Here is a 26,050-nt window from a genome sequence, read left to right as displayed (position 1 = left end):
TGGGGAAATTACAGCGTGCTACTTTAGAAGGTAGAGAAAAAGGAGAAAACTTAGATCTTCTGACACCAAATCACTGGACTTTGAAAGGTCAGTAATCTGTCAAGACCAACAAAACCATAAAATGCCCGCGTACCTCAGAGAAGCACCGAGGCATAAATAGGGGAGGGATCAAAAGAGAAGGGGAAGAGAAGGAAAGACTAAGAGGTGATGACAAGCCAGTAGAGTGGCGTGAGTATCCATGCACTCATCTATTCTAGAAGTCCTTGTTGAACATCAGGAAGTGCCTGGCACCAGATTTCACATATATATTAGTTTCCACTAGGGTCTGACTCTGGGAATATCTGCTGAATCAGTGGCTCTGAACTGAACCAGAAAATTCACCCAAATTAAGAGAGTAATGGTATCAGTCAGGGTCACTCCAGAAACTTATAGCCGAGAAGAAGAATCCTCTGATGTGAATTTTTCTCGTCTTGTGAAATTCCCTGCTTCATGTTCAAAGCAAAGACCACATGGACAGTCATAATTTGTCCATCAAGGGCTGTACAGTTGTCTTCTTCTGGAAAAAGAGTCTACATCACCTCTAAGCTAGACTTCATTCTTCTGCTATTTCAGAGCGTTAGCCCAGAAAGGAGCCAGCTTCCGTGAGCAGGGCTGTAGAAGAAGGTGTCATTGATGTCCCACAGATCCTAACTTGGATGAGCACTTAGTGAATACCTACTTTGTGCAAGAATGGAGAGAAAGCACAGCCTCTACCCTCCTGGGACTTTCATTGCAGCTTCATGAGGAGAATTTTCTCGGGGCTCCTTCCCTCTCAAAACAGAGAAGGCTTCTCAGAGCCTGCTCCAGTCAAGTGTCAGGGAAGGAAGGTAGGTAGTCTTTTCATTCCCATTCCACAGCTGGCTAAAGTGAGTTCTAACAAAGTCAGATTACTTGCTAAAGGTCACCCAGAGGTCAGAGCTTCAGAAAAAAATTATCACAAGATTGATGTCATGTGCTCGGTAGTTTAAACTAAAAAGGAAGAAAACATTCGTATCTAAAAAAGAAATGGGTTGCTCTGAGTTTCTCAGTTTCATTTATTCAGCAAGTAGGTGCCAGGTACTATTCTAGCAATGGGGGATATAGCAAAACTCACATGGTGCTAGATAAGAGAGCCAGACAAAGCATTTTAAAAAATATTTAATGTGTCAGATGAAAAATACTATGAAGAAAGCAAAAACACTGGGGATAGAGCGTGCTGGGAGGAGGCTGTGTATAGAGAGTAGAGGGTGGTGCTTCTCTGAGGAGGTGACATTTGAACAGAGATCTCAAGAAAGGGAAGGAGTTCATTATGTGGTATCTGGGGGACTCGGAGCAGGGGAAGAGCAAGTAGAAAGGAAGGTGTTTGTCAAGGTTGAGGAACAGCAAGAGGAGCAGCATGGCAGGAGCCCAAAGAACTTGGGGTGGTGGGGAGATGCAGCCAACATGGCAGCCAGGGTCTGGCTTTGATGCTGAGTGAGATGGGGAGCCGTTGAGAGTATTAAGCCAAGGAGGACTTGCCACAACCTGGGTTAGTTTAACAGGATCCCTCTGGCTGGTGTGTGCACAGACTGTAGTGAGGCAAGTGTGAAGCAGGGAGGTAGCCAGGAAGCCAATGCTGAAACTGATCCTGTAAATGAAAGATGGTGAAGACCCAGGTGAGGGTGGAACAGAAGGGCTGGTGAAGGTGGCCATTTCACTGTGGATTCCCAACATGAAGTCTGTAGAACTGGCTGGAGCGTGGAATATGGGGTGTGAGAGAAAAAGAGGCTTACAGATCAGAAAACTTAGATGAGCTGTTAATCCCTTACAGCTTCATATGCCATGATACCCATCAGGGCCAAGGAAAACACCCTTCTCTTGGATGCTGGGCCTTTTGGCCTAACAAGATGACTGTTTAGTCCTGGTTCCACCCATTACTAGGTGAGAGACTAGGGCACATGAAGGACACTCTCTGCTCCTCAGGATCTTGGCTGAGAATTAAGGATGGTCATTTCTGCTCTCCCTACTTCAAAAGGAGTCATTGAACAAAACTAGAGTTTAGGCAGCTCAGGTTTAGGGATTATTAGTTACGTCATTAGCACCTTCAGAGTTAATTTTATGAGTCAGCTGAGTTACCTTTGGGGTATCATTAATAGATCCCAGGAAGCTCCCCGGCCTAGAAGACTCCTTCTAACTGCCTCTCGGGATGAAAGAATTTCACAGTTAGCCTGATTCTTCCCTGTTCAGGCATCATGGACCCCAGACATCCTCCTTTAAAACAGAAACTCTTGAGCTACCATCAGTCACTTGCCATTTTAGTTACATCACGTCTCTGCCATGATAGCTGGCTTAAGTTTGAATGGGAGGAAGGAAAGAATAAATATGGGGCAGAGATGTGACAGTTGGGGGGTTGCTGAGTATACTGTGGGCAGATTGAGAGGATCCCTTGTGGGGAGAACCTCTGAAAATAAACTCTGTCAATGGTGAAATATTATCCAGACTTGCCTCACATCATAGTGTTGGTCTCATCTAATAAAAAATGAAGTCCTATAAGGGCACCATCTTGGAACAGTTATAACAAGTAGCCATGGCAGCCAAATTGCTTTAGAAAAATGTTGAATTTGTGGAGAATAACATGCCATTTGTTAAAGAATCCGCCTGCAATGCAGGAGACCCTGGTTTGATTCCTGGGTTGGGAAGATCCACTGGAAAAAGGATAGGCTACCCACTCTAGTACTCTTGGGCTTCCCTTGGGGCTCAGCTGGTGAAGGGTCTGCTTGCAATGCGGGAGACCTGGGTTTTATCCCTAGGTTGGGAAGATTCCCTGGAGAAGGGAAAGGCTACCCACTCCAGTATTCTAGCCAAGAGAATTCCATGGACTGTATAGTCCATGGGGTCGCAAAGTGTTGGACACGACTAAGCCACTTTCCCCCTTTCACTTTCAACATGCCTCAGTGGCCCCTTTGGCTTGCTTTGTTTAAATAAACTTGCCCCAAGCACCTCACACTTCTCTAATTATGAATGTCCCTGCTTTACCTCAGCCTTTTAAAGAGCCCTTTCCCTCTAAATATTTCTGGAATTGCCAAGGGTACTGAAATGTGACCAGAAACAATTTGGTTGAGTGTCCCCATCATGGCGGGAACCCATGGATCCAGGCTTCAGTTCTTCCACACAGACTCCCCCTCAGGACTAGACATCTGTCCCCAGCCCCATGGCTGTCACAGAGGCCACTGCAATCCTGGTAAGTTTGAAATACCTGCCAGTTCCCTAAACTGGAAGCGATTGTCACCTGCCCACTCAGCAAAGTGAGAGGAGGACACACGGGGCGACATCCAGCTAGAAGTTCCACAGCAGATTTGCTGAGCCTCAACTGTCATAGTAGCCCAGGGCAGGGCTTCCTCACTGGAGGTGCGGAGAGCCAAGCAGGGCACCGCTCAGCCCACACCCTGACGGCTCTCCCTAGGCGCTGTGTCTCCAAGCTTGAAGCTCTGCTGTCGCCTTTGTGGCCACTGTCATCTCCTCAGGGAGAATCATCTCTGTGCCCAAGCCAAGATAAGTGAGATTCAAAGTCAGAGGATGTCATGGCTGTAGTGCACTCATTTGGGCCCCCCTGCAAAGTTGCTTGAGTGCCAACATGTGCCTATCATTATAGGGTATCATTCCTCCAAATGATAGAGAAACACTATGGCATGAGGCAAATCTGGATAATATTTTACCCACAGTCCCTTTCACCAAGGCTGCAGATAAGCCCCGGCGGCCCAGGTCAGGACAAGTTCTGGGCTCAGTTGAGAGACTAACTGTAATCCCTGCTCTCCACACCTATCAACCTTTACTCCTGGAATTGCAGCGCCAGTTTCATTCTTCTCTGGAGGTACCTGTTCCTCCACATCTGTCCTCCACCCGGGAGCACCTCATTTTGCAGAAGTCAGTTTGCAATTGCATTGGTAGGCAGGATTCCAGTCTTTTCTCTGGACATTCCTAAGCCCTCCTGTTGAAAATCAGTAGAAACAGATGAAGGTGTTGGGGAAGAGAGTGGACTAACTCCCTCTGAGAAGCTCCAGGGCCACAGTTTATGTCTGGTCCTGGATTATTGTTGTTCAGTCGCTAAGTCGTATCCAACTCTTTACAACCCCATGGATTGAAGCACACCAGGCTTCCCTTTCTTCACTATGTCCTGAAGTTTGCTCAAACTCATATCCATTGAATTGGTGATGCTATCTAACCATTTCATTCTCTGTCGCCCCCCTTCTCCTTTTTCCTTCAACCTTTCCCAGCATCAGGGTTTTTTCCAGTGAGTCAGCTCTTTGCATCAGATGGCCATGTCTGGTCTTGGATACTGTAGTCCTAAACTATGTCTGAATCTTTTCTGTCTTCTCCTCTGAAAAGACACCAAACATTACATCCCATGAAGACACAAAGACTAAAACCTCCTCTCTTTTCCCCACATCTCTGCTCAAGGAACATTGTACATGATTGAATTCAAGACACACTTAGCTGTTACTAATGAATGGTCAACTGGAAGTTCCTAACTGGAAGTCAGAATTATTTACAAGTTCAAAATGGGGATGTATTTTTAGTGGTTGCATGTAAATGTTCAACAGCGCTAAACAGGATGGGACCTGGTGGTCCAGTGATTAAGACTGCACTCCCACTGCAGGAGGTGTGGGTTTGATAACTGGTCAGGGAACTAAGATCTTATGCACAGAGCAGCCAAAAAAAAAAAAAATTTAGAAAATATTTGTAGTAGAATAAAAATGAAAAGGTAATTTACCAGAATTTGTTGCATGCAGCTGAAGCTGCTCCATGCAACTGAGTAGAGTATAGAAAAGAAAGCAAAGTCACTCAGTTGTGTCTGAGTCTTTGCGACCCCATGGACTGTAGCCTACCAGGCCCCTCCATCCACGGGATTTTCCAGGCAAGAATACTGGAGTGGGTTGCCATTTCGTTCTCCAGGGGATCTTCCCGACCCAGGGATTGAACCTGGGTCTTGCTCATTGTAGGCAGACGCTGTTACCATCTGAGCCACCAGGGAAGTCCTAATAGAGTGTGGAGTCTTAAATAAGATATGAAAACAAATAATGGACACTAGCATAAAATTTTGTAAAATTTGAACAAAATCTGTACTTTAGTTAATAATACTGTATCACTTGTTAATTTCCTGTGTGTTTTTAACAATGTAGTGGTCATGATTTTTGATGGCATCATTCAATCTTATGGATGCAACATAATTTATTTAACCATTCTCCCATTGGTTGAGATTAGGGTGCTTTCTAGTTTTTATTAGCACACAATGCCCCTCTTATTCTTAGAGAGGTAGGATGTATTGTTAGGAATGGAACTTCCAAGGATAGATATTTGGCATTTGGGAGTATAATGCCATGCAGACAGCCAGTTGTGATGTGGTGCCAGGTTCTAGGTGGGTAACTGGCCTGGAGAATGAGCAGCTACACATGGTTCGGCTTCAGCTTTTGTTTCTAATGGGAGGAATCCATTACCCAGTTCTTAATGTTCTTCTACCTTAAATCAGGTACATAACCTTGTCAAATCACAACTTACCTCCCTTGGTTCCCTTTTTTAGAAAACAAGGTTAATCTCATCAGTTTTGTAAACTATAAACTATTGCACAAGGATAAGGTATTAGTTTAATTATGTAAGGTGCTTATAGGGTTAAGGGAATTCATTAGTGCTCTGCATCAGATGGTTGGTTTTGACTTCTGGATCCATCATTCATTACTTATTATTATGTAACTTAGGGAAGTTACTTAACTTCTCTTTTCCTCCATTTCCTCATCAATCATATGAATGCAAAGCACCTCATAGGTGAGCATTAGGTAAGATCATGTCTTTAAAGTATGTAGCAAGTTACTATTATCATTGTTGCTTATTATTAAGCAATGAATTTAGACTCAGTGTGTTTGAAGCTCTTTGGAAGTCCCTGGCTTTCTGTTGAATGTTCTTAAAGCACTGACGGTGTGAGTACATCCGTATCATGTAATTACAAATGTTATCAGAATACCAAGGTTACTTTATTCAAAAGGCTTAAGCAAATTAGTAAAACCAGTGTTTTTCAAAATGTGTGCCTGAAAGATATCAGTTCTGCAGGGACCTGACGGGAAAGAGTGTAGTAATCAGAATGGAAAGGGCGATTGGGAATTTCAAGATTGCCACCACCACCACCACCCACCCCCCCACCCCCCCACCCCCCCACCTCTAGCCAAGAACATAGCTTTGCTTTCATGGTGAAAAATTGTTTGTCATCATCAGTTAAAAATTGTTAGCTGATGAGCAAAACCATTTCTCCACGGACCCAAAAGTGGACCTCATTCCCAGGTCCATGCAGTTAGGTGTTACCATGTGACCTTGTAGGCATTGTAGTCTCTGTCTCAAGCACCCACCTCTCCCCCTGCTGCATGGGAGCAGCCCTCAGCAGGACGCAAACAAATGTGTGTGGTTGTGTCCCCTACAGCCTTCCAGAAACAGATGTGTGTGGTTGTGTCACCTACAGCCTTCCAGAAACAAATGTGTGTGGTTGTGTCCCCATACAACCTTCCAGAACTTCACCGTAGCTTGTCAGCCCCTGGATTGGAGCACATCAAGCGAGGAAGAGTTGCACCACAGGGCAGGAAGGGCAGAAATTGCCAGAATTGTGTACCCTAGCATTAAGTTTGCTTTTTACCCAAAGAGTAGAAGGAAAGCCTTCATGGAGTTTTGGAAAGAATATGACCTGGTATATATAAGCCCTGCCCTCAGCTGACCAGTATTTCAGCTTTCAATCACCATGTGAATCATTGGTCCTATCTGGTTAGTTTCTCTGTAGAGTCTCCTCCTATGGAAATTCACTCCTGATTGAGATGGTATCTTCAGGGTATGACCAGCAGCTAAACCCAAGGCACCTCATAAGGCAGCACTGATAACCTTGGTGAATTTGCTGTGGCTTTTAATGCTAATCCAAGCCAGGATCAGAACCTTGAATCTGTCAGCCCACATATCTTTCTCCCTGTCAAACTTACATCGAGTTCAAGTGATCAACATATGAAGTCAGAAGCTCATCATAGTAACTGTCAATGAAAAACATAATTGCCACATGTGAGCTGTCTCCACTGATATACTTACTTGGGAATAACATAACAATAATTATGATGGTTGTCATTTATTCACAATGTGCTGAGCATAGCATGAAGCACTCAGCGTGATAACCTTGTTTAGTCCTCACCACAAGCCTGTCAGGTCGGAACTGTGGTTAAGCCCCTTTTACAGAGAAAGTCAGAGGTTATGTAACTTGTAATATGACAAATCTAGTAGGCGGTAGAGCCAGGAACTGAACCACGTGGTATAAACCAGAGTTGGGGCTCCTAACTGCTACACCATAATGTCCATAGAAGGCATATATGCTCAGAAGGCTGCTGGTAGACAAATCCTTAGAGAAAGGATAGCAGAAAATCCAGTTTTCAGGTGCATCCATTTCACAGAAGAGTGATATCACCAGCAGATCCTCAGCTCACAAAGTCCTTTGGTTACAACCCTCCATCCAACTCCACACTGACTGTGGCCTTGCCACTCAAACGGGAATTCCCAAATCCTGTTATTCCCTAGATGGGGCCCGAGAAAGCACTACTGAGTTTTGTTTTACCAACAATTTTCCCTCTGCATCTGGTCTTATCTGCCATTCTTTCCCCTTAGATGACTGCATCTATTTCATGTAAATTTCATAGTCAAACTATGAGGCGTAATTCCTTCCACCCCACTCCACCATCAGGGCAGTCCCCAGGTATGATTAATCATCCCTATCTAGTAAGATGCAAAGTGTTTCAGAATCTCTATTTGTATCCTCACTTTAAAAAAAATTTTTTTTTAAGGAAAGAAAAGAAATAAGCCATATCTGGAGTAGAATGGTCAATAAGAACACAGTTTGTCCCATCAAATAGTGAAAATCCTTAACTCCTTAACTCAGTGTAGACTAGGGCTCTTCCTCAAGGGTTAGGCATGTTCATTGGGGAGAGTGTCTCAACTTCTGAACTCCTTCAAAGAAAGCAGAAATGAAGGAATACACCTGCTTTGGTAAACAAGACTGGGTCCTTATGATTTATGAATTACATGCCCAAGAACAAGTCAGATCCTACATCGACTAACACACATACTCCTCTATCCAAAGAGCAAGCAAGGTACTATTGGTGGAGTCTTCACGGTGAACCAAGCTGAGGGGAGGCAGTAATCACAGGAACCCCACAGATACACAGCCATTCAGTACCCTCCAAGAGCTTGTACATCTCTAAGAATAACTCACTTGGCCCTTTAAGACAGTATTTGACCCACGAATTAGTATACCATAAAGTTCTAATAAAATTTGTTTTTTCCAAGTGCTATTTTAATGAACAGTTGAATTATCACATAGGAGTTTAAAAATTAGTCAGAAGAGTCTTAACAATCAAGTCCTTTAAACTCTGCTCTCCCTTACTCACTTGACTACTCTTGGTAACAATCTAAATGAACTTCTCACCTAGTATGGAACACATGTATTCTTACAAAACAAATATTAATGGAATAACTCTTCTGCTTTATTATTTTAGCTGATTTGTATCAATGTATCAACATTCCAAAGAAAATAGAAAGCATATGTTGTTGGTTTCTAATAATTTTTTTCATTTTCATTATTACTGTTGACATAATTCACATAATGTAAACTTCACCACTTTTTAAAGTACAAGTCAATGAGTTCCAGTATATTCATAGTTTTGTACAATCAGCCCCACTATCTATTGCCAGAGCATTTCCATCAGCCCAAAAATAAAACCTGTACCTTTTAACAGTCACTCACAATTCCCTTCTTCCTAATCCACCTGGCAACCACTAATCAACCTTCTTTCTCAATGGACCTGCCTATTCTGGACATTTAGTATAAGTGGAATCATATAATATGTGGCCTTTTATGTCTGTCTTCTTTCAATTAACATAGTGTATTAAAGATTCATCCATCTTATAGTATTTATCAAGCAGTAGCATATTCTCTTTTATCACTGAATAAACTTCTGTTGAATGAATATACTACATTTTGTTTATCCATTCATTGGTTGATGGACATTTGGGTTATTTCCACTTTTTGGCTATTATGAATAATTCTGTTCTGAATAGCCATGTGTAAGCTTTTGTGTGAACATATGTCTTTATTTCTACCAAGAAGTAGAATTGCTGGGTTATATGGCAGCTCTATGTTTAACTTTCTAAGGAACTTCCACAGTGGGTGAACCATTTTATAATCCCATCAGCAAAGTTTGAGAGTTCCAATTTCTCCACATCTTTACCAGTACTTATTATTTTCCTTTTTTTTCTTCTTAATTCTAGCTATCCTAGTGGGTTTGAAGTGATACATCTTGTGTTTTTTATTTTCATTTACCTAGTGACTAATGATACTGAGCATCTTTTATGTGTTTATTGGCTATCTGTCTTCTTTAGAGAACTGTCTATTCAATTCATTTGGCTATTTTTAACATAAAATTGTCTTTTAATTGTGCTGCGCTGTGCTGCTGTGCTGTCATGTCCGACTCTTTGTGACCCCATGGACTGTAGCCTGCCAGTCTCCTCTGTCCATGGAATTTTTCGGGCAAGAATACTGTAGTGGGTTGCCATTTCCTACTCCAGGAGATCTTCCCAACCCAAGGAGTAAGCCCGCATCTCCTGCATTGGCAGGTGGATTCTTTACCACTTTATCACCTTTACTACTGAATTGAAAACACATGAGTTTCAAATATTTCTTCCATTTTTGTGAGTTGTCCTTTCATTTTCTTCATTATGTTCTTCAAAGCAGAAAAAAATTTTTTTTATTTTGATGGGGTCCATGTTATCAATTTTTTTCCCATTTGTTTACGCTATTGGTGTCATATCAAGAAACCATTGCCTCATCCAAGGATATGGAGATTTACACTTGTGTTTTCTTCTAAGTGTTTTATAGTTTTAGCTCATATAGCTAATTTTTGTTCCATTTTAGGTTAATTTTTGTATACGATATGAAGTAGGGATCCAGCTTTATTCTTCTATATTATATATGGCTATCCAGTTGTCCCAGCACCACTTGTTGAAAAGATTATTCCTTCTTTGTTGAACAGTCTTGACATTCTTGGCAAAAATCAGTTGTTCATGGATATATAGCTTCCTGGATTCTCAGTTCTGTTCCATTGATCCAACTATCTCTCCTTATGCCAGTCCACACTATCTTGATTACTGTGACCTAGTAGGAAGTTCTGAGTTCAGGAATTATGATTCCTCTAACTTCACTCTCCTTTTAAGATTATTTTGCTACTCCTGGTTAATAACTTTTTAAAACATTAAAAATGAAGCTGCAACTCACTAAAGAAAGAAAATGTCAAGCAGGCACTGTGACCTGTGCTTGTTATATACAACTTTCAGAAATGTTTATTCCACATGCTGGATTGATTTAATGTGAAAGTCACTTCTTCTTTGGAGCCTTTCCTCAAACTCTTTTTCTAAGAAAACCAGTAACTTCTTCATTCATACACTGTATATATATCTACCAGCACCTGGAACTGGAACACTATATTTGTTTATATGTCTATTCCACCCCCCCCCCCATTAGACTATAGCCCCATGGAGGACTAAAACCACACTTGTCTAATTTGCCTCTGGATCCCCAAAGTCATGTCCTAAGTAGATGGCCAGTATGTATTTGTTGTAAAGAGAGAAGACAATAATGACAGAAGGGTGGATACTTAAGAAGGTTAAAGGGAAGCAAGAATGGATGAGAAAGAGAAAAGAAATAGGTGCTAAGTCATTTCAGGCATGTCCGACTCTTTTCGACCCTTTGGACTGTAGCCTGCCACGCTCCTCTGTCCATGGGGATTCTCAGGCAAGAATACTGGAGTGGGTTGCCATGCCCTTCCCAGGGGGTCTTCCTGACCCAGGGATCGAACCCGAGTCTCCTACAGCTCCTGCTGCTCTTGCCTTGCAGGCGAATTCTTTACATCTGAGCTATCAGGAAAGCCCAAAGAAATAGGTAACACTTACAAAATGTTTATAATGTTCCAGGCATTGTTTTAAGAGGCATTATTTCATGTATTCATTCACACAGCAACCCTAGGAAATAAGTTACTCTTATAATCCCCATTTCACAGATGAAAACATGAGTCACAGAGTTCAACAATTTGCCCAAAGTCACACAGCTATCAGGTAGCCTAGGGTAGTCTAGCTCCTTGGCCATGTTCTAAAATACTGTGCCAGGCTGCCTCTCAAATAAAGACTAATAAAACAGAGATCCTTGAACTCTGCCTTTAGATTTTCATTCAGTAGGTTTTTGGTGGTACCCAGATATCTGTACTTTTAAACAGATTCTCAAATAATTTGGTGGAAAGCTCAGTTGGAAACCAATGCTTTAAGAAGTGGCCAAATAAAACACTGGATTTTATTGAGAGCAAGGAGGATTCTGTTGAGATGTCACACTTGGGAGGAAACACTAGGAAAAGTAAGAGAAAACTGGGTATGAGTAAAGATGAGGGAGGAAGAAAAATACAAGCTACTGGTAGTCTAACCAAGAAGTAGAACTAACCAAGCATCAACCACCCCTCCCTTGGACCCTAGCTGGCCCTTGACTATGACTGTATGGCATATCCTGCAATGACATGTACCTTCTACCAAGTCCTTATCATACCTAGAATCATAAGATTTCAGAGTATCCTATGAGCAAATGAATAAACCATAAGGGCAAATAGGAACAAATAGTAAGAGAAAGAACTAACATTTATTTACTGTTTATTATGTGCCAGGCTGTGTTCCAGATGCTTTATATATAAGAACTCAATTTGCATAACAATCCTAGGAGGAAGGTCCTATTGTCTTCCCTCATTTTACAGGTAAAGAACCTGAGTTACACAGAGGTTAAGAAGCCTGTAAAAGTCACATGGTAAGAAATGGCAGAGCCAGATTCAAACCTAGGCAGTTTTGCACCAGAGCTCACACTCTTAGACTGCTTCTAGAAGAAAGAGAAAAAGAAGGAATGAAAGATGAGACCATTAATGGGATCAAATTTCCAGGAGACATGAACACACAAGCCCTCTGAGGCCCACTGATGCTGGCCCCACTCTGGCAGGAATGTTTAGAAGACCGAGGGAGCCCAGAGGGCACTCAGCCCCCTCCCCTGAGAGACTATGGGAGCCACCACAGATGGCTGGCCATTTGGACCTCCATGCAATAGAGACAAGACAAGACCGTTCCAAGTTTCTAAGACTCCCAAATAAGGGCTAACTGAGTCTCTTTTTGGTAAATTTCATTAAAGAAACAGCTATCACAAAAAGGGTGTATTTGTCCTGAGTTATCTCAGTAAGGGAAAATGACTTTTTAAAATTATCGTTACTTTTGTAGTGAGGAAAGTCTGAATGATGCTATCAGGGGCTCTGAAGGACTTTTATTTCTGCAGATGTTGAAACATGTATGATGTCTGGAGGATGAACTTTCACATCTGAAATTTGGGTCTTTAGAAACACTGCTTTGCTGTTTCCTGATGGTGACTGAGAGCCAGCTGCAAGTGGGTTACATCAAGGGCAGGGATTGTTGAGCTCTGCACTGTAGACATTTTAGGCTGGATAATTCTTTGTTGTGGGGACTGTCTTGTGCATTGTGGGATGTTTGGCAGCATCCCTGGTATCTAGCCAGATACCAATGAGATTCCCCCTTCCAGCTATGATAACCACTCATTGCCAACTGGTCAAAAGTTAGCTGCAGATGACAACTACTGATCTAGGAGAAACCATTATAATTAATGGCTCCTCTATGATCTCTTCAAGCTTTGCATGAAATGTTTACTTTTTAATCACAGTGCTTCAAATACTTGGGTGTTATCCCTAAAAAAAATTTATAAACAAAATATATTTGGTAGTGGGATATGAATATGTTTGTGTCCTTGGAAGAGCAAGAGGAGGCAATATGTTCTTGGTGATAGTAAATTGGTAATACTACCACTATTATTATTATTATTAGCTATTACTAACTGTAATTAGTGTCAAGTACTGTGCTAAAATTAGCATAAATAATCTCATTGAATCCTCACAACAGCCCTAAGAAGGAATCTAGTCATTATGCCTATTTAATAGACTGGGAAACTGGGTAATTGGGTCAAGATCACCCAGCTAGAAGCATCAGAGCCTGTGTTCTTTGTAGTTCTGCCCTAATCCAAACCAGTTTCTTTCTCTTAGCATGATCTTTGTCATCTCACAGGAAGCTCAGACTATATCTATCTGCCCCACCCGACACCAACTCTTGCTTATCCTTTAAATCTAAACTTCCTTCCTCCAAGACCTTCCCTGTTCCCTGACTTCAGCCTCTGACTTCCTATGCTCCTGTCATACCCTGTACACATCTTTATTATTGTATTTACTGTATTATGTCATCTCTTTGTGTTTCTGACCCCTCTTCACTGGGAGAGCTTTGAGGGTCAGAAGCTTCCCTTATTTATCTCTATCTCCAGTGCTTTACATATAGGCGTACAATAGGAGCCAAATGGCAGAAAGTGAAGAGGAAACTAAAGAGCCTGTTGATGAAGGTGAAAAGAGAGAGTGAAAAAACCAGCTTAAAACTCAACATTCAAGAAACTAAAATCATGGCATCTAGTACCATCACTTTAATGGCAAATAAAAAAGGGGAAAGTGGAAGCAGTGACAGATTTTATTTTCTTGGGTTCCAAAATCACTGCAGGCTGACTATAGCCCTGAAATTAAAAGACACTTGCTCCTTGGAAGAAAAGCTATGACCAACCCAGAGAGCATATTAAAAAGCAGAGACAGCACTTTATCAACAAATGTCTGAATAGTCAAAGCTATGGTTTTTCCAGTAGTCATGTATGGATGTGAGAGTTGGACCATAAAGAAGGCTGAGCACTGAAGAACTGATTCTTTCAAATTGCTGAAGAAGACTCTTGAGAGTCCCCTGGACAGCAAGGAGATCAAACCAGTCCATCCTAAAGGAAATCAGTCCGGAATATTCGTTAGAAGGACTGATGCAGAAGCTGAAGCTCCAATACTGTGCCCACCTGATTCGAAGAGCCAACTCATTGGAAAAGACCTTGAGGCTGAGAAAGATTGAAGGCAAAAGGAGCAGAGGGCAGCAGAGGATGAGATGATTAGATAACATCACTGACTCAGTGAATGTGAGTTTGAGCAAACTCTGGGAAATAGTGAAGCATAGGGAAGGCTGGTGTTCTGCAGTCCATGGGGTTGCAAGGTGTCAGATACAACTTAGCGACTGAACAATAAAAGGAGCCAAATAAATATGGGCTGTCTAGTAAAAACTTCACAGTCGGAACAGGATTACTTCTGTTTGGGTTGAAAGACATAGGAAGTAAAAGTCCAGGGCCCTAATCAAAGAAAGACAGTTGAAAAGATGAAAAGAAACCTACCCAAGATCATGTAGTTGGGGGTTGGGTGAGGCAAGAAGGGGTTCCCAAAACCAAAACCCAATCCCCTCCCCACCGCTCAGTGCCTTGTCTACTTGCTATACAAACACTGACGGTGAAGTGAAAGGAGTTTTCATGGCAGTGATAAAAGTAAACAAATGAATTTGTGGGTTGACACATGGCCAGCAATAAACTCATAAAAGGTAAATATTGACATATGAAGATTATATATCACTGTATTTACTGAGTAGAGAACTCAACCAGGAATTAGGATAGCTTGTGTGTTCGTTTTGGTTCCTTGGCAAATTAGTGAGATTCCAGTCAAATTATTCCAGTTCTTTGTGCTTTTATTTCTTTTGGCTGTAGGATTTTGCTGATTAAAGGACATACGATCCATTTCTATGCTTTTAAATGTCTTTCTCTATTTAAGCATGCTCAGCTGGAAGTTGAAATATGTGGGCTTCATGGGATAAAATCCCATCATGATCTGTAACTTGTGTGGTTTACAGAATTATTGAACCCCAAAGCTTTGAGGAGCCTGATAAGTCATACAGTGAAAATTTCCAGCTAGTGGCTGAATTTCTTTTGCAGAATCCCCAGCAGGTGCTTAGTGAGTCTCACCTCACTATCTGTGATGCGAGGAGGAAAGTGATTTAGACTGAAGGACGCTGGGGCAGTGTGAGTGTATGTGTGTGTCTTTCTGATTGGCGTATGCCTACATGTCCATCTCACTTTCTGCAGGGGTTACGATTTGTTGGTTTCTTTACATTACTAATCTTTAGCACAGGGCTTAGTAACAACAATCATCATGTAACATAACAAGCACTTATGTCAGAGACTGTGCTAAATGTTGGACATAGAATAGCTTATTTAATCTGTATAAGAACCTTATGAAACAAACACTATTATTACCTTTATTTTTCCAATAAGGAAATTAAGATTCAGAGAGGTTAACTAACTTGGCTAAAGACACATGTCTACTAAGAGCTAGAGTCTCAAGTTTACTTCCGACAGAGCTGGAGTTATTAATAACTAAATAAATATTTACTGAGTCTAACTAATAAAATCCCCATCTACCACCATGCCTTATTTCCCTGCTACAGATGAGAGAAGAATATAAAGCTTACATACACCAACAGTAGCAATATTTGTATAAATATTGTAGATTTAATTCAGCTGAGGGATTGGTTTTTCATATTATTGGAGGTTTTCCTTTAGCCATCAAGTTTGAGTTTCAAAAACACAAGTTAGAAAATATATTAAAATACTTATTTTTTTATATATTTAAAGATATAAAAAATATATAAAAGATATAAAAATATATAAAATATTTTCACATATACTTCACTAGGCCATATTTACAAATGTTGTATTTAAGTTAATATATTATCAAGTCTACTATAAACAAAGCAGTAGAATATAAGGCTGGATCAATAAAGAAAGCAGAGTAGTAACTTAGGCTTCCCTAAAGAGAAACTGGGGCATCCCTGGTACCTCAGCAGTAAAGCATCCAATGCAGGAGATGTGGGTTCAGTCCCTGAGTTGGGAAGATACCCTGGAGAAGGAAATGACAACCCACTGTAGTATTCTTGCCTGCGAAATCTCATGGACCGAAGAGCCTGGTGGGCTACAGTCCATGAGGTCACAGAGAGTCAGACACGACTTAGTGAAGACAAACTAGATAAAACATTTCTTTGGGAATATTACCAGCCTTTATTTTTTCTGTTAAAACACAACCTAAAGTAGAGAAGTAATTTCTATATTAATTTTAAACAATGGAAATCTAAGGCAGATATAGCCAAAATGAGTAAATTAACTGAAGGTTGATGTTCTCATTTATGGATATATAAATAAAGAAGTTTGGCCATCTCATATAGTTAATTATTAATGGGGAAATGCGAGCCAAACTCATGAAGCAGGTAAAGTTTATTTTTAGACATTCAGCGGGCTTCTCTCTCTGGCTTCTCTTTTGGGGTCACCCTAGATGCCTAGTAACCTTAGCTTGCTTCTGTCTTCCAGAAGAAGCAGTGCCCTGTGTTTTAGACCTTTACTTCTTCTGTCAGGATCCTTTCGGATGCCAGTGTTACAGAGCTAACACCAACTGGCTGAAGAGAGGAAAAATAATTTATCAGAGTGTGTAATTGTCAAGTCTAGGAAGGGGTAGCCCTAGCCTGAGGACCTAGGTATTCGAATTACATAACTGAGAAGCTGTCTATCTCCAGATCCCTTTCCTTTTTCTTTCTTTCTTTTAACCTCTTTCTGATGGAGGTTCTAAGTGGTAGAATACAGCTGCTCCACATAGGCATCTTATCAGCTTAGCTACTCCTGTTAAAAAAGGGCGAGTTTCTAAATAGTCCCTGCAGGCCTCGACAGGCTCATTTGTGCCTGTCACGTGCCCGTCTCTGACCTAAGGCCAGGCCTGTCATCTCTATAGAGTTTGGGATGGAGTTAATCCCATCACAAACACATGGACTTAAGTTGGAAAGAGGATAGTCTTCCAAAGGAAAGTTGAGGTCCTAGTACCATATGTGGTGAATGAGTGTGTGGCAGTCACAAACAATATCTACACCCATCTGGTTATCATAGAGAACACAACAGGTACCCTCATAGGATGGAGACTGATCATCAAAAGCATTGTGGTATCCCTAAGGGACCACATGCAGGTGACTCTTCACAGTTCATATGTAAACCAATCCTCTTGAATTTATAATATAGTTAACATAAGGATGAATACAGCAAAACTGGATCCATAGCAATATACAAGGAATCTTTAGGTAGTAGCCCATTCTGCATAGCCACCCGTGACTCCTGCTCTAATTGAATCTTACTGTAATATCTCAAAGAAGATGAAAGTAGAAAATGAGCTGGTAATGGAAAAGCAGTTTTCTAATAAGCCCACTAGTGTGCCACACTTGGGTGCTTAATGATTGTTATGAATCACATTTGTCTGAGTAATTTCAATTATATACTACAGAAATACTTTCACAATGGTGTGTAAAGATATACAAAGATATTCATAGAAGTATAGCTGACAATTATGAAAAATTGGGAATGACTTAAATATTTATCAATAAGGTAAAGGTTAAATAAATTATAACCAAACAATAGAAAGCTCTGCTGGTGTTACCTGAAAATGTTGACATGGAGTGATGTCCCCAAACATCTTATTTGATGAATAAAGTTGAAAAAAATATATAGTAAAATCCTAGCTTTGTTTTCTTAAGAAACTATATGTGTGTATATGCATAGACAAGAAGGAGGTCTGAAAGAATGTATACCAACTTGTTAAAATTGTTACATCTGCAAAATGGGATCATATGGAAGAGAGTTTTTACTTTTTCATTTATGCATTTCTCTCTTCTATATGTTTGAATTTTTAAAAACAAGTATGTGTTTTAGCATGTATATTTTAAAGTTTTTTAAAAGACAGAAGTAATATCTAAAATTGTGTCATTCTTCTAATGCCATGCACACAAAGACATTCGTTTTTCTTGAGAGCCCCCAATCTTCTCTCTGTAAAATCTTTCTCTACTTGTCATTTTCATAACTCATACTGTCACTCTTCACTGCTCTCCATTTGGTCTATAGAGGGGTCCCCAACCTCTGGGATCTAATGCTTGAAGATCTGAGGTGGAGCTGATATAATAAGAAGAATAGAAATAAAGTGCACAGTAAATGTAATGCACTTGAGTCATCCTGAAATCATTCTCAGTCCATGGAAAAAATGTCTTCCACGAAACCAGTCCATGATGCCAAAAAATGTTGGCGAGTTGGGGACTGCTGCTCTATTGAAAGACCCAGTCAGGACTTACAGGCTTATTAGGCATTATTTCTAATAAAAAAAGATTGACTTGTAAGGTGTATGTGGAATGTACTAACAGAGTAGCCATTCAGTATCCTTTTCTTTCTTTCCACCCTCACAATGTATCCCTTCACTAATCCAAAGAGTACTTAAACTCTTTATAATAAAACTAATTTAGATAGATGGATGGGCAGATGGATGGAGGGATGGATAGATGGATGGATAGATACATAGATATTTCATATGTGGAATAAAATTGAGCAAGTTGAAACAGATCAAGGAGGCTCTGTTGGTAAAATCACAGGGGGGTGAAATGGGGAATGAAAATCAGGACCAAGGAAAGAGGAATAAAAATATGCTGGACATCATTCAATAACTATTTGCTGATGGTAATTATAGGGATGGAAAACCCATCAGGCCTATGGAGCTAAAATTAATCAGCAAGTATTCATGGAGTGCCTCCTGCTTCTTTTACTGGTTCTGGCTTCCTGCCTGCCCAGCACCCAGGCTGGAGACAATTGCATGACAGTCAGCTTGTCAGGACAGAAGGAGCAAAATAGGCAGAGGCTCACAGCAGCCTTCTATAACCTGTCATGTTCACTGGAATCACAGGCAAGCAAGATAAAGTCCTGCGAAAGACTACAAACCTAGCCTACAAATTGCGAATATCACTACGTTAACTGAAAAGGGCCAATTAGTAGAGGTACTATTTCTGCAAAGTAATAGTTAATTCATTTGTGCTCTATTTGAAATGTTTAAAACAAAAATCCTTATGCTTTTCCTATTAAAGTTGGGAAGGGGAATAAGTAGGATTTAAAACAACTATACTTAATTTTCAGCGTTCATTGCTGGCAAAAATTTTAGGTCATGATTGCAAAAATTTTAGGTCGTGATTAATTCCCCTAAAATGTAAAATATGGTATTTGTGTCACTGTTTTATTTTGATAAATAGCTGTTGAAGTAGACATCTGTTGTTTTCTGCGTGGCCTTTTCTCCTACTTTAATTTAAAAGCCTAATTATTGGAAAGAGCATCTCTCTTCTCTCATTTTTTCCTTCTCTTTCTTTCTCTCTCATTTGTACCCCACTATGAAGTATCAATGGTGGGCATTTCACCTAGGCTTTGCCAGTCAGAGTACAATCCCAACTAGACCCAGCAAGATCCATGGAGCTACTCCTAGGGACATCCACTAAAATTTTTGGAAAAGAACTTTCTTTCCACTGAGGTTACTAAATCCAAGTGCTATGGGCCACCAGGTGGGGGTAACCTTCCCAGGAATAAAGCCAAAACAGAGGAAAGTAAAGCTAAGAGATAGGGGTCAAGTCCTTTTTTGAAATAAGTTTTAAAATTTTATTTATTTATGGTTTTGCTGGGTCTTCGTTGCTGCAAGTGGGCTTTCTCTAGTTGCAGTGAGCAGAGACTACTCTCTGTTGTGGTATGCGGGCTTTAAGTGTGCATGCTTCAGTAATAGTGGTGCTTGGGATAAGTTGCCCTGTGGCATGTGAGATCTTCCTAGACCAGGGATGGAACCCATGTCCCCTGCACTGGGAGGCAGATTCTTAATCACTGGGCCAACAGGGAAGTCCTCAAGTCATTTTGATATCATTTGAGCCCTTGAATCCAACCATGCCTAAAACTAAATTTCCTCTTCACTTTTAAGCAAATCAGTAAACTTTCTTTTTGCTTTAACAGTTGGGTTTCTTTTAAATCCATCAAAAAAAAAAAAAGTCTTGATAAAATACTAATGGCAAGTTTTCTTTGTGTTATTTCCATGAGAAATAACCTGGAGGAGAATTTTCATAATTTAAACAAGACCTGTTCACCTCCTGGAAATTCTCCCTGACCACCACCTCCAGACCCACAACTACCTCCCTGTCCTTAAACATCTAGGTGACTTGGGTATGTAGAGCTCCATGCAGCTGTCACCACATTTCTACACATCTTCCTTGTTTGATAATGACTTGTTACTCTGTCTCCATTTCTTCCAGAGTTCAGGCTGTATCTTAATCATTTTTATGTCCTTGAAACCTTACACTGGGACCTAACATGTAATAGTTGCTATTTTGTTGAAGAAATTATATTTTCCTGAAGAAATGAATGAATGGGAGAGGAAAATAGTTGGGAAAAATCCCTTCTATTAATGAAGATTCTATGATTGAAATTGTCAATAAAATAACTAGTATCAGAAGGCCAGAGTAAACCAAATTAATATATCCAAACTGAATCCTCAAACTGTCAGTCACTAGGGGTGTCTAGTTGAGAAATTCGGAGAAGGCAATGGCACCCCACTCCAGTACTCTTGCCTGGAAAATCCCATGGACTGAGGAGCCTGGTAGGCTGCAGTCCATGGGGTCGCTAAGAGTCAGACACAACTGAACGACTTCACTTTCACTTTTCACTTTCACACATTGGAGAAGGAAATGGCAGCCCACTCTGGTTTTTGTTCTTGCCTGGAGAATCCCAGGGAAGGGGGAGCCTGGTGGCCTGCCATCTATAGGGTCGCACAGAGTCGGACACGACTGAAACAACTTAGCAGCAGCAGCAGCAGTTGAGAAATTGTCCTTTCTTTGATCATTAGGATTCAGAAGCTGGGTGAATATGGAGGAGATGGTCCTTTTTTTTTTCCTGCAAAACATTGACTGTTTAAAATTCCGTAAAATTTCATAACCTCTTGCAATATGTTTTAAAACTGAAATGTACAACCTGCAATGTGGAGTACAGGTTTTATGCTGTAAGGGAGGAAGCAGGGAGAGCAATGGTGACCAGAATCTTGCTGCTAACTAGTAGGCAATACAATAGGTGGCTTATGGTAGGGGTCTTCTGTGACAAAGCAAAGAATAATAAGGTCCTGAGGAGAATAAAAACAGGCAGCACCATCTCTGTTGCACAGGGTGGTTGAGTGAGTTTTACAGTTAATCTGGGCAAATGATGGGGGAAAAACTCTACTGTACATTGGGATAGGATCAAGGCATTGAAATAACAATCCCTTTATGTGGGCAAAATCTCTTTTTAATTGATTTTTATTGGAGTAGAGTTGGTTTACGATGTTAGTTTCTGCTGTACAGCGAAGTGAAAAGATATACACATATCCTCTATTTATTTTTTAATTAATTAATTTATTTATTTTACTTTACAACATTGTATTGGTTCTGCCATACATTGACTTGAATCAGCCATGGGTGTACATGTGTTCCCCATCCTGAAACCCCCTCCCACCTCCCTCCCCATCCCATCCCTCTGGGTCATCCCAGTGCACCAGCCCCGAGCACCCTGTATCATGCATCGAACCTGGACTGGTGATCCATTTCACATTTGATAATATACATATTTCAGTGCCATTCTCCCATATCATCCCACCCTTGCCCTCTCCCACAGAGTCCAAAAGACCATTCAATACATCTGTGTCTCTTTTCTCTCTTGCATATAGGGTTATCATTACCATCTTTCTAAATTCCATATATATGCGTTAGTATACTGTACTGGTGTTTTTCTTTCTGGCTTATTTCACTCTGTATAATAGGCTCCAGTTTCATCCATCTCATTAGAACTGGTTCAAATGTATTCTCTTTAATAGCTGAGTAATATTCCATGGTGTATATGTACCACAGCTTCCTTATCCATTCATCTGCTGATGGGCATCTAGGTTGCTTCCATGTCCTGGCTATTATAAACAGTGCTGCGATGAACATTGGGGTGCACGTGTCTCTTTCAATTCTGGTTTCCTCAGTGTGTATGCCTAGCAGCGGGACTGCTGGGTCATGTGGCAGTACTATTTCCAGTTTTTTAAGGAATCTCCACACTGTTCTCCATAGTGGCTGTACTAGTTTGCATTCCCACCAACAGTGTAAGAGGGTTCCCATTTCTCCACACCCTCTCCAGCATTTATTGCTTGTAGACTTTTGGATAGCAACCATCCTGACTGGCGTGTAATGGTACCCCATTGTGGTTTTGATTTGCATTTCTCTGATAATGAGTGATGTTGAGCATCTTTTCATGTGTTTGATAGCCATCTGTATGTCTTCTTTGGAGAAATGTCTGTTTAGTTCTTTGGCCCACTTTTTGATTGGGTCATTTATTTTTCTGGAATTGAGCTGCAGGAGTTGCTTGTATATTTTTGAGATTAATCCTTTGTCTGTTGCTTCATTTGCTATTATTTTCTCCCATTCTGAGGGCTGTCTTTTCACCTTGCTTATAGTTTCCTTTGTAGTGCAGAAGCTTTTAATTTTAATTAGGTCCCATTTGTTTATTTTTGCTTTTATTTCCAATATTCTGGGAGGTGGGTCATAGAGGATCCTGCTGTGGTTTATGTCAGAGAGTGTTTTGTCTATGTTTTTCTCTAGGAGTTTTATAGTTTCTGGTCTTACATTTAGATCTTTAATCCATTTTGGGTCTATTTTTGTGTATGGTGTTAGAAAGTGTTCTAGTTTCATTCTTTTACAAGTGGTTGACCAGTTTTCCCAGCACCACTTGTTAAAGAGATTGTCTTTTCTCCATTGTATATCCTTGCCTCCTTTGTCAAAGATAAGGTGTCCATAGGTGTGTGGATTTATCTCTGGGCTTTCTATTTTGTTCCCACTTTTTTTATATCCTATTTCCACATAGGTCATTGCAGAGTACTGAGTAGAGTTCCCTGTGATATACAGTAGGTCCTTATTAGTTATGTATTTTGTATACAGTGATGTGTACCTATAAATCCCAATCTCCCAATATTCCTCCCCCACCCTTCCCCCCTTGGTAACCATAAGTTTGTTCTACATCTGTAACTCTATTTCTGTTTTGTAGATTAGTTCATTTGTAGCCCTTTTTTAGATTCCAACTATGAGTGATATCATATGATATTTGTCTGACTTATGTAGTATGACAATCTTTAGGTCCATCCATGTGGCTGCAAGTGACATTACTTCATTCTTTTTTATGGCTGAGTAATACTTCATTGTGGGCTTCTCTGGGTGGCTCAGTGGTAAAGAATCCACCTGTCAATGCAGGAGATGAAAGTTAAATCCCTAGGTTAGGAAGATCCTCTGGAGAAGGAAATGGCAACCAACTCCAGTATTCTTGCCTTGTAAAATCCCATGAACAGAGGAGTCTGGTGGGCTACAGACCATGGGGTCACAAAGAGTCAGACACTACTTAGTGACTGAACACACATGCAATATTCTAATGTATATACATACCACATTTTCTTATTCATTCTTAAATCAGCAGACTTCTAGATTGCTTCCATGTCTTGACCATTGTAAATAGTGCTGCAGTGAATAATGGGGTGCATGCCTATTTCCAATTAAGGTTTTCTCCAGATATATGGGCAAAAATCTTAATAAAATTACTAGATGAGTAAGAAACTTCCAAGTATTTGAGTTCTGGTTAGGACATGTTACTGGTATTTAGGGTTTTCCCTCCTTTCTCCCACTGCAAGGCAGTCAAGCCTAACTTTTTGCATGTGCTTCAAAGAAATGAATTTGAGCTGACAATTTACTTCTCTCCTTCCACATGCTGCTTCCTCCATGCTACTGTCAGGTGCAACTCGTAGAAGCACTCACTTCCTCCAACCACTGAGCCTTCTCAGTCTTTGCCAGACAGTTTTCCTTTAGCATGGGTAGTTCTGAAAGTCTGTCTCTTCCTTGGAGCTGCCAAATGACTGGTTTGCCTTCCTTTGCCTCCAAAATGTTTCCCCTGTCCAGCCATAGCTTCCCACCTCCACTGGCACCACCCCAGGGCAAATCTGTATGTTTCCTTGAATCCTGTGTGCCCGCCTCCTCACTGTTCCCTCTGCTTCCTGCCTTAGCTCCTACAACCCAGGCTCCACATGACAGGTGGAATGAGCTTTCAAATAGTAAATTAGATTACACCCATAATCAGTGTGCTGATAAATGTCTAACAGCTGCTGGGAGGGAGTATCTCTGTATCTGTTATACAGTTTTACTGATACAAAGAATGCATAGCATACAGTTTACCAAAAAATAATAAAATACACTTTTTACAGTAAATTCTGTATAGTCCATTGATTTTCAGATTGGTTTCAATGGTTTTTGCCAAACTCTTGTACCCATAGTCAGCCCACAGCTGCAATTATGTTTGGCAAAAGCAGATCATATTTGGTTAATATTCAGTTCAGCAAAGAAGTCACTCATGCCACTGAAGTTCAAACATGAATGTTGATTTTTTTTTTTTTACATTAATGAGCAAGATGAAAGTGAAACAACAAAGATGTATGTTTGGACTACACTTTGGCAATGATGTGAGTGCTTCTCTGTTGATCAGATAGTAGTTTTCAAGTACTGGAAAAATATTTCATCACTTTTTTGTGTTATTCATGAATGAACACACATTGAAGTCCAATCTTTTTTGCCAAATTTTCTTCTATCACTTTCTTAAGTTTAGACAATCAACACAATAAATCAAGCTCTGATTTGCAGCGTTTTCCAATTTCTATAGCATACATACTCCATCACAATTGATTTCAAACTACTGAAATAACATTTCTGAATGCAAAGTTGGGAAGAGATGTTGTGTCACACCATTATATGGGATATGCATTATAAAGAATGGACTGAAACAACTATAAAGCATAGATAATGGTAAAGCAATTAAGAAGTGAAGTTTTGAGCATTTATTACCTTGTTTTTTTAAGTATTTTGTTTAATTGTAAGTTTCTAAATGGTCTAGTTTTGAATCTTGGCCATGATGAACAACTGACTTACAGAATTCCTGAAAACTTAGCAATCAGCTCCCCAAGCAGGTGCACCTGGCTCCAGCACTCATGAGTTGCCTCTCCTCTGAGGGAATTGTCAGGCCACCCATTGCACTATCTGGGGAAGGAGTGAAGAGAGGCAATGATGATTGTCAATAAAATTAATAATTACTTTTGTTGTGGTGAACTAACAATGAAAAATTATACACACCCCTCCTTGTTTTCCCAGGCTTAGTGTTTAAAAACTCCTTTTGTACACACCATCCTGTTTGACTTACAGATTCCTGTGAGGTAGGGGGTTGATATCACCCTTCTTTTATGAATAGAAAAACAAGGCTGAGAAGAAGTGAATGACTGGCTGCAGATGATTCAGTTAAGCAAAGGACAGAACAGGATTTCAAAGTCAGGTCTCATACTGACAAACAAGAGCCTAGAGAAAATTAATTGACTAATACTGACATCAGATTTAAAAGTTGTAACAAATGTCCTTTTTAACACTTAAGAGTCTCTTATAAAGTACATTCGTGTCTTGTTAAAGGACCCCTATACCAAGGATGTTTTGATCTTTCAACTCCACTATTTCTAACAAAGCCCTACGTGACCTAATAAATAAACAAGGTGTAAGCACCAAAATGGAAATGTAAGTTTTTGAAAATGAGCTGACAGTTCCCGCCTAGAAATGGAACCGATTGAGACAATCTCTACTAAAGGTACATGGAATAGAAAAGGAGATTAAATCAGAAAGAGGAAGAAAGCTAATGACATAATGGCCAGCCACAAATGCCACAGATGAAAAACAAGGTACATAATACTTGTTACAGTTATTCAGTGTGCTTGCTCTAATGTCTGCAAACACTAAAAAACATTAGGTTCCTGCTCACTGCAACATTTATCTCATTTATCTGCTGATATTTACCTCCTCTTTGAATCAGGTATTGCTTAAACTAAGTTCTGCAGCATAAAGAATATAGACTTAATAGGACACCCATAAGCATATCATGCATATGAGTATAAATTGTGATATTTTAGGTAGCTTATAATGAAACCATTGAAAGCATCATAAGAATCAGCAAAAACACCAGGGATGCCAGTAACAATTTAGCATTTCCCAGTTCATGTGGGAATGTTAATTCCAATTACAAAAAGAAGTACCAAAATGGAATTCATTA

At 40.3% G+C, this 26,050-nt stretch overlaps 1 protein-coding gene across 1 annotated transcript in view; it reads left to right on the top strand.

The window, feature by feature from the left end:
• The first annotated feature begins 848 nt into the window (after window positions 1–848).
• Window positions 849–26,050, top strand: part of NR3C1 (nuclear receptor subfamily 3 group C member 1) — a 151,115-nt gene continuing 125,913 nt past the window's right edge. The window contains exon 1 of the mRNA XM_061151630.1: window positions 849–866. The gene's annotated coding sequence lies outside the window, so the exon portion shown is untranslated. The remainder of the gene's footprint in view (window positions 867–26,050) is intronic.

Source organism: Dama dama, chromosome 9 (assembly GCF_033118175.1).
Source record: "Dama dama isolate Ldn47 chromosome 9, ASM3311817v1, whole genome shotgun sequence".
NCBI classification, from domain to species: Eukaryota; Metazoa; Chordata; class Mammalia; order Artiodactyla; family Cervidae; genus Dama; species Dama dama.
The sequence above is the reverse complement of the archived record's forward strand: the minus strand, read 5'-3'. Positions and strand labels throughout refer to the sequence as shown.